Source organism: Nannospalax galili, unplaced genomic scaffold (genome assembly GCF_000622305.1).
Source record: "Nannospalax galili isolate Female #2095 unplaced genomic scaffold, S.galili_v1.0 scaffold406, whole genome shotgun sequence".
NCBI classification, from domain to species: Eukaryota; Metazoa; Chordata; class Mammalia; order Rodentia; family Spalacidae; genus Nannospalax; species Nannospalax galili.
The window spans coordinates 8792755-8802016 of NW_008357033.1; the positions used below are offsets into that span (position 1 = coordinate 8792755).

General features: G+C 43.4%; 1 pseudogene; it reads left to right on the top strand.

Moving 5' to 3' along the window:
* Nucleotides 1-6868: 6868 nt before the first annotated feature.
* On the top strand, nt 6869-7788 carry LOC103751496 (annotated as a pseudogene).
* The last annotated feature ends 1474 nt before the right edge of the window (nt 7789-9262 follow it).

Here is a 9262-nt window from a genome sequence, read left to right on the forward strand (position 1 = left end):
GCTTTCGGTTTCTCCCTGAACAATTGTTTTCACCTTAGCCAGGTTAGTGGGCCATCTTGCAGCCCCCTGGAGACCAATCATAAGCATCTGACGGTAGACTCGGAGCCGCTCCCTACCTTCTGCCATCCCAAAATCCCAATTTGGGTGGGTGAGGGTGAACGCTTCATTGATGGCAGGCTGAAGGGTAGTGGGCCTCCCATTTTCTCCCAGGACATTCTTCCTGGCTTCATTCAGGATGCGTTCTTGCTCTTCTGTTGTGAAGAGGGTGCGAAATAGCTGCTGGCAGTCCTCCTACGTGGGACAATGGGTGTACATAATGGATTCTACCAAACCTATTAGACACTTAGGGTCTTCAGAAAAGGGAGGATTTTGGGTCCTCCAATTGTAGAGATCGCTAGAGGAAAATGGCCAGTTTTGATACTGCTGAACTCCATCTGGGCCGCCAACCATTCGGACCAGCAGAACTGGCATCCTCCTCCTGTGGTGGAGGATGGAGCTTCCCCCACTCGGTCCGTTTCCTCAAGACCTTAACTGCATCCCTCCCACCTCCCCAGATCGTCTGTCCTCTCCTGTAGAGGAGTCTGGGGAGGGGGCAACCACTGGATTCCCCTGGGGACCCCCGGCTCCATCCCCCCCTCCACAGGCCGCCTCAGCTTCTCCTCCTCGTGGAGCTGCATAAGGTGGCAGCTGTTCAATGGGCAAAGGGGGGTAGAGGGGGGAGCTCTCGGGGAGAACTGACGGAGCACTAGGATCCCTGTCTCTGTGACTGGAGGACTTCAAACCTTCCTGGGTGACCATGATGGAGACTTTTGGTGGGCAAGCATGAGGCTTTCTCACCAAGAGGGGCCTTAACCAGGACGGGGGATCCTCTGCCAGATTCTCCCACAAAAGGATATAGGGGAGTTGATCCAGGTGGCCCTCTGGGTCAGGCCGGGTAATGACAGCCTTGACCTTGCTGATGGTGTCCAGGGAAAGGGACCCCTGGCTCGGCCAACCTACTCCAAAGGTGGGCCATTCAGTTGAGCAGAAAGGGCCAAACTTACCCTTCCTGATGCTAGGGCCCAATTTCAAAGCCCGCTCCTTCGCCTCTGAGAAGTGAGAGAGGATTAAACCTTTAGGAGTGGCCTGAGTCTGGCCCATGGTGGAGGTCACAGAAGAGAGAGGGAGATGCAAAGGGAGAAGTGAAGATGCCACTCTAAACAATGATGGCCAGTGGGTGTGCTTGTGGACGGGTGCCTGTCGTTGCCCAGTTTTTCTTCTGCGGGGGACGTGAATTTATCTGGGATTCACGCCTGGGACCCCCTTATCCTCTCACAGGAGTCTTTCAGCAGTGAGCGCCCTAATGGCTCTTATTTGCTCGACCCGTGCCTGCGGGGCTTTCTCAGTGGCTGGAGAGAGGTATGGAGAGGAGTGGGAGATACAGATAGGAAGGGAAGGTTTAAAATAGGGAGCGTAGAGAAAAATACAAAACCAGACCTCCCCTAGTAAAACAATTAGCACAACCATCAAGCACGTGCACCACATTGAATCACATTTGTGCAGACCGGTCCTTCTTTCGCTCAGGCGCGCGCTGCACTCACCATTCTCACTTTCAGGATCCCCGAGACTTCTCATGATTCTCCCAAAAGGCGTCCACTCGGACTGCCTCAGAGTGACCAGCTCGATTTTTTCCTCCTCAGGCGCCAGATTTGATGGCAGGCTTCCTTCCTAGGGCCGAGACACTCGGACCCTAGGGCCAGGGCTGGTTACCTGGACTTTCACCTAGGTGCCGGGACTGGAACCCAGACTTCCTCACTCGGGATTACTAACCCGACACCAGACACGAGATGGTGACTCTCGCTTTATTCTGGATTTTACAGACACGAGGAGGCGACCCTCGAATTACACTGCCTTGTCCGGAGAAGAGAAACTGTGTCTCTGTTCATCCTTTGTTCCCCCAGAAGCCCCTCCCCGAATCTGGGACGAGCCCCCAAGATGTTAGGGTCCATGACTCGGTGGGTCTCTTCAGGAGAACAAATGCACGAGTATGGAGATGCAAAAATCAAGCAGAGTTTTATTAAACCAGCTAGCTGGGGTCGACTGTCCTTCCAAGACACGCAGGTCTGGTTAGAGCGATCAACCCTGAGGCAATTTCAGGTAAAGATTATATAGGCTCCCACAATCGTTACACAAAACCCCGCGTTTATACAACCAATAGTTTCAAAGCAAGCATTTCACAAACCAGTAACTTCAAAACAAGAAAAATGTTACAACTCCCTTCAGGTGTCTCAATCGGGGAGGGATGGGTGGTATGTGCCTGGCACGACCCTTCCCTGTTATCTTGTGTAAGCAGACATGCCTACGTGACATGACACAGATCACACAGGTCATGGTCCGGGGGCTGTAGCACTTGCCTCTATCTCCGGATGCCTGTGTCTCCGGTTGAGTTAATTGGTTACAAGCAGTAAATTCAAACAAGTAAATTCAAGCAGTAAATTCAGACAAGCAGTAAATTCAAACAAGCAGTAAATTCCTCTTTCCCTAACACTCCTATCCTGCTCTCTGTTCTTGGCTTTCAGATTTTTCCTTACCTAACCTTTTCCTTTCATAAATTTATCATGAACAGATAAATATGGACCTCCCTACTCTTCTGTTCCTAATAGACAATGAATGTGAATGGAGGGCAAGTCAGAGCCGTGTAACAGGAAAGCGGAGCCTCACTTACGCTTCATTGCTGGGATGATCAGGAAACAGATTCTGCTGCAGGTCTGCGTGGGTACCAGTTCTGACAGCTGGAGTCTGAGACGCTGCTGTTCCTCTGGGTCTTCTACTGATGCTGTTTCTGGAGATTGTTTAAGAATACCAGTCAACAGTCTAACTGCTAGTTTGAACCCAGATAAGTACCTACAATAGTGTCAATTTTTAAAAAGAACATTTTCCACACAGCCTTTCAGAAATAACTATCATTCCTTTGCCCAAAGATTCTCCATGTTTTTGCCCCTCATATTCCTGTATTTCATTTATCTCATGGCATCTCTGCACTTAGCACTGACATCTCTTAGTAATAATTTTGCCTCTCTTGATAAGACAGTCATTTCTTCCTACTGTGCTCCTAATTTTAAAGTTAAAATTATGGAACAGATAGAGCATTTTGATTGATTTACCTCATCCTAAACCCACTTGAATGAAGCAAAACCAGTCTCACCTTCCAAACCTTTCTGTCCATTTAATGATCACACAGGTCACAGGCTGTCAATAACTTGGGTAACTATGTAATGATGCAGTGCCTAAAGTCATTTTTCCTTGTTCCATGCAGTACAGCAAGTCTTAATTCTGGTCCTTCTGCCCCAGCCTTCACAGTCAGCACTTACAAAGGAATGCTCAGGTTTCTTGTGGACGTTTCTTGGTCCATATAAGTTTTGCTTTCCTGATTTGCCTACTAAGCTTTTCCTTCCTTTTCTCGACTGTGGCCTCTTCTAACTGGACCCAATTCACAGTTTTTACACTCACTCCCAACTTCTTTATTAGATGAGTGTCTCTTAAATAATTCTTTTGGTCAGAGAGCATCTGTCCTGATCCCTTCTCTCCTAAACCATGCTCAACTTGGCAGGCTTGAGCTGTTGAAGCACAGCTGGGAGGCTGAAGGATTCCGTGTATCTTACACTCGTGAAGGGTTCATAGTCACCAGAATGCTTTCCATAGAACTGATGCATTAGTCTAGAAATATGTATACACTAATAATTCTTATTCACATGCTATATGCTTGATGTATCTTTTTAATAGAAATAATTGAGTGTGTCTGTTAATTTGGAGGTAACGGGATGACTAGAGAAACGTTTCTATGGTCTCCCCTGGCAAGTTCTGGCTTGTGATGACATGAAATCGTCCCATGTTCCTTGATCCGTACTGTAGAGAAAGGAGGCAAATTTTTCCATCTCAACAAAAAGGCTTTCTGTGTTTTCAAAACAACAATCCATAGAAACCATGATGTCATTGTATTACTGAAGTCATTGCTCTGTTCACACCTGGTTTTCCTAAGTTGTTTACCATCTGCAGGGCTGCAGTTTATGAATGAACACTGACAATAACATAGCCCAATTTGCTGGTCTACAGATGATGAAAACATTCTACATGGAGAACTTTACAATGAGATGTGTTTCTAAGGATCAAGTTCTTCCTCTTTTCTTGGTGAATTAAATGGAATTACAGAAAAAATCTACTATCACAAAAATGAGAGGTATAAATTTTAGAACTATTTTAATTTTAGATTAGCAAGTGCTAATATGTATGTTTTCTAGTTATTCTTATTAACACTTTACCAGTGTGTGGTTTATCTTTCATGAAATATGTGCTTAAAACAGGCATCTGCCATTATAAGTATAGCACAACTCTCTCTCTCTCTCTCTCTCTCTCTCTCTCTCTCTCTCTCTCCTGACACTGGGAATAGGAGAACAAGCCTTTATTAAGAACTTCAAAATATGATGGAACTAATTCCTGACACTGGGAATAGGAGAACAAGCCTTTATTAAGAACTTCAAAATATGATGGAACTAATTCAGTACCACTTATTTAATCAAGAATCTATTGCTATCTAGAATACATGGGCTATTAATCTTTTGAAAGATTCATCTTCTCTAATGATGCTATAGAATTACTATTTTAGGAAATATGCCCTGATAAATGTTGTCATCTGCTATCCACTTCAGCTTTACATCCACAAATGGGGTGAGCATCAGTGAGTTTTAACGCTTTTGCCTTCCCTTCATAACTTCCATTACAGTGTCACAAGGTCCAAATAACTATAAAATAATTTCACCTCACATCCTTGATATTCAGTGTTGATTTTTTCAATATGTATATGCATCTTTTACAATATTACATGCCTTATATGCATGACATCTGTCCTAGTTTGTTCTTCATTGCTATGACAAAACACTCTGACCAATATCAACTTGGGGAGTAAAGGAATTATTTAGCTTACATATCCCAAGTCACAGTTCATGCAGGAGCCCAAGGTTAGGAACTCAGGGCAGGAACCTGGAGGCAGGAGCTGGAGCACAGGCCATGGAGGAATGCTGCTTACTGGCTTGCTCCCCTGGCCCCTACTCAGCCTGCTTTCTTATGCAACACAGGCCCACCTACCCAGGGGTGGCACCACCCACAGTGGGCTGGGCCCTCCCACATCACTCATCAAGAAGATGCCCCTCAGACATGGCCACAGGCCAGTCCAATAAAGGAAATTCTCCAACTGAGGGTCCCTCAACCCAGGTGTGTCAAGTTGATGCTAAAGCTATCCAGCACAACATCTAATTTAAAAACTACAAAAATTCAACAAGGAGCATACATCAAATTTTCTAATGTAAAGATTGGGCTGGTGTCCCAGGAGTCTGAAGAAATACCACTGCTTAGCTGAAGGAGAGATTAAATATTAGACACCTTGGGGCCCATTTTTAAATATTTTCTTTAAGTAATTCTGTAAAATGGGATGGCCCTGGATCCATTATAATTGTAGTTCTATTTACCTCTCTCTAGTGATTTCACATACTACAACAGGAAAAGAATGGAAGATGTTCCAGTTAATATTTGACAACTGGGCTCTTCCCATAGAATCTATACTGGCATGATTTTAGAAACATATGTAAGCTGCATAGTTACCTAACAGGACACACAGAAAATACCTAAATTTCCATGAGAGGTCTCTGGAAAGGGAACTGGACTCTATTATTTGGCTGTTTTGTAATTTTTATCTTTTACCTTTTCTGTTTCAGGCAGGGGAAGAGCTGGTTATTCATTAAAAGAACTGCATTAACTCCACCAAATCATATAGAAAGTGCATGAGAATAAAATCAGCAGTCAGAATTCTAACAAAGGTCATTATATGCCTGAAACACTTCCATGTTTGGTAGGTAGACTTCATCTTCTTTCACGCCTAGTGTCTCCATGACACGGCCACATGACTGTCCATATGTTCCAGATGAGGTGACAGTAGCTCAGCCTCAGAGTGCTCAAGGTCACACTCAGAGTGAATGGAAGACTTTAGGTGAAATTTGAAGCAGTTCGGATTTAAAGTTCACAAGTACCAATATTTGCTACAGAAATACATTAAGATAATTTGGTTTTGCAATAAACAGAATAAAAACAGCACTGAAGTAAAGTAAGAGCATGTCTAATTCATGGGACCTCTTCCATTGGAAAGTGCTCAGGTTCACTTTCATGCAATTTTCCTCTTTCAGACTCACCAAAAATAGTAAAATTATAAGATATCTGACAAGACGATGCAGATGAAAACCAAGTAAGATGCTAATCTTGTCCCACAAAATGTCAAATATCAGGCAATAAGAAAAGAAATAATTTGTGATGTATGCAATTTTTAATATTTCATTATTTTTATTTTATATGTATTAGTGTATTGCCTGCATGTGTGAAAGTACACCCATGTTGTGCAATGCCCATGGAGGTCAGAAGAAGACATTGATCCCTTGGAACTGGAGTTATGGACAGTTGTTAGCCACCATGTGGGTGCTGGGAATTGAACCTGGGTCCTCTGCAAGAGCAGCCAGTGCTCTTAACCACTGAGCCATCTCTCCAGCCCCCAGATGTATGCAATTTTTAACGGAGAGGAAAGCTTCTACACTGATGGAGTCTCGAAACCACATACCTAATCTAGCATGACTGGAAAGCTTTAAGACAAGTGAAGGAGAGAAGATGCCCTGGGGGCAGGGGGAGGGGGAGGAGGAGTTGAGGTTTTAAGTGAATTGGGGGTGAATTGGGATGCATCTATCTTCATATCTTCATGGGGGCATTAGTGTTGTTTGAGATGGGTGAGCAAGATTATATTTGTTATGGGTTCTACTTTTCTCCTCAGACACTTATATGTTTCATTCCCTATATGATGAATAAAAAACAACTCCTCACTGATACTAACATACGAAACACCTTTTACTCTGGAGTGGGCATTGGGATCTCAGCCAACAGCTTCCTTCTTCTGTTCCACATATTCAATATCATTCTTGGGCACAGGCCCAAACTCACTGACCTGCCCATTGGACTCTTGGTGCTGCTCCACTTGCTGATGCTTCTGACAAATGGATTCATAGCTACAGACATTTTTATGCCTTGGGAGCATTGGGATGACATCACATGTAAATCCCTTATCTATTTGTACAGGGTTTTGAAGGGCCTCTCTGTTTGTACCATCTGCCTGCTGAGTGTCCTCCAGGCCATCACCCTCAGCCCTAGAACCTCCTGTTTAGCAAAATTCAAACATAACTCCCCAGAGCAAAATTTGTATATCCTTCTTTTCCTGTGTGTCTTCTACACATCCATTAGCAGCCACCTCTTTATATCAATCATTGCCACCTCCAATTTGACCTCAGACAATCTTATGTATGTTTCTGAGTCTTGATCTTTTCTTCCCATGAGTTATTCAATGCAACACACATTTCCATGATGTTGACCTTCAGGGAAGTTTTATTTATGAGTCTCATGGTCCTCTCCAGTGTTTACATGGTGACTGCATAAAAAGAAGTCCCAGCATCTTCAAGGCACCAGACTTTTTCCAAAAGCATCCTCAGGACAAAGGCCACCCGGACCATTCTGCTGCTCATGGTTTTCTTTGTGGTCATGTCCATCTTGGACAGCATCATCTCCTACTCAAGAACTGTAGTGAATGATCATCCTATTCTTTACTGTATCCAAATTCTTACAGCCCATAGCTATGCCACAGTCAGTCCTTTGGTGTTCATCAGTACTGAAAAATGTACAGTTAACTTTTCAAGGTCCTTGTGTAAGAGGGTAGTAAATACATGATTTCTTAGTAAAAATCGGCTCCTTTAAGATGATCCAGTGTACTGGCATCAGAACTGTTTCTCGTGGTGTAGTTCATATGCTCTGTGGTTTAACTGAGAACATGAGGCAGTGATTTTCTGTTAAAACTGTGTTTAATATGTTTCTGTTTTATATGTGTAGATTGTAGACATGTAAGAGAAAAGTTAAACAAGACATTCTTTGACATAGTAGAAAGGTTTTATACTTCTCAGTGTGTCTTCAAGGCAGGCATGAATGACAACTCTCATTTGTCGTGGCCTGTATCAAACCACACTATTTTTAAATTTGTCATCTCTTATAACACCTTTCCACTTTTGATAATATTGTTTATTCTTTGAAATATTCATACATTTGTAAAATGCATATTGATCAAATACATCTACCACTACCTTCATCCAACTACGCCTAGTTCTGTCACCCTGTATTCTCCCCAACTTTCATGTCTTATTTTTTCTAATTGTCATTAATAGCCTCCTGTCCTGGTTAATTTTTGTTTGTTTTTTCTCAATGCATATTTTTATTGAATTTTTGTGCATTTCATACAAAACATATTAATCATAGACTCCCCCCCCACTGCACTCCCCACAGCACCCCCCACCAGGTTTCATGCATTTTGTCCTATATGTTGAGGACTATTGAGTCAAGTGTTTGTACCCAGATGTCCCTCAGTATAAGTTCATCCACTGAACTCTAGTCAGCCTACCAAGAGTCACTCTCTTAAAGATCAACTCTCCCTCACCCAGCAGTAATCAGCTGCCAATAGTTCCTCAGCTAAGGTTGGGGCCTGCTGCCCATTTCCCCAGTTCTATGTTGGGTTTTTGTCTAATCGAGTTTTGCATGGGTCTTGTGCATGCTGTCACCATTGCTGCAAGTTCATATGAGCAAGTTCTCAGAAGTCTGTAAGACTCCATTTCCTTATGATCATGCATCAACCCTGGCTCTTACAATCTTTCTGCCCCCCTTCCCGTCAATGGTCCCTGAACCATGGGTGGTGAGGTTTAATATAGGAGTCCTATCAGGAGAAACACACTCTGCAGTCTCTTATTCTCTACATTTGGGCTAGTTATGTCTTCTGTGTGCATCGCCCTCTGTTGCATGAGGAAGTATCACCGGTGAAAGTTGAGAGATGTATGAGTATTCTCTCTACCCTCTGTTTCTCTATGTTCCATGAGCCTTAGGTGTCCATGTTCCACTGTAGATGTGTCACTTAGGGCTGGGCATCTCCAAGACACATATTCTCTGTGTATGACCAGTTGTGTCACTACGTAATAGTCTTCACCTGTTGCAAAAAGAAGCTTCTTTGATAAGTGGTGACTGGTATACTTGTCTCCAACTATAAGGATCCATATTTAGCATACAGTAAGAAATTACCTTTGTCTAGGGATACGACAGAGGTAAGGTTTTCTCTAGGATATATGACCTCTCCAACCATGGGCATTTGGCTATATTTACAGTG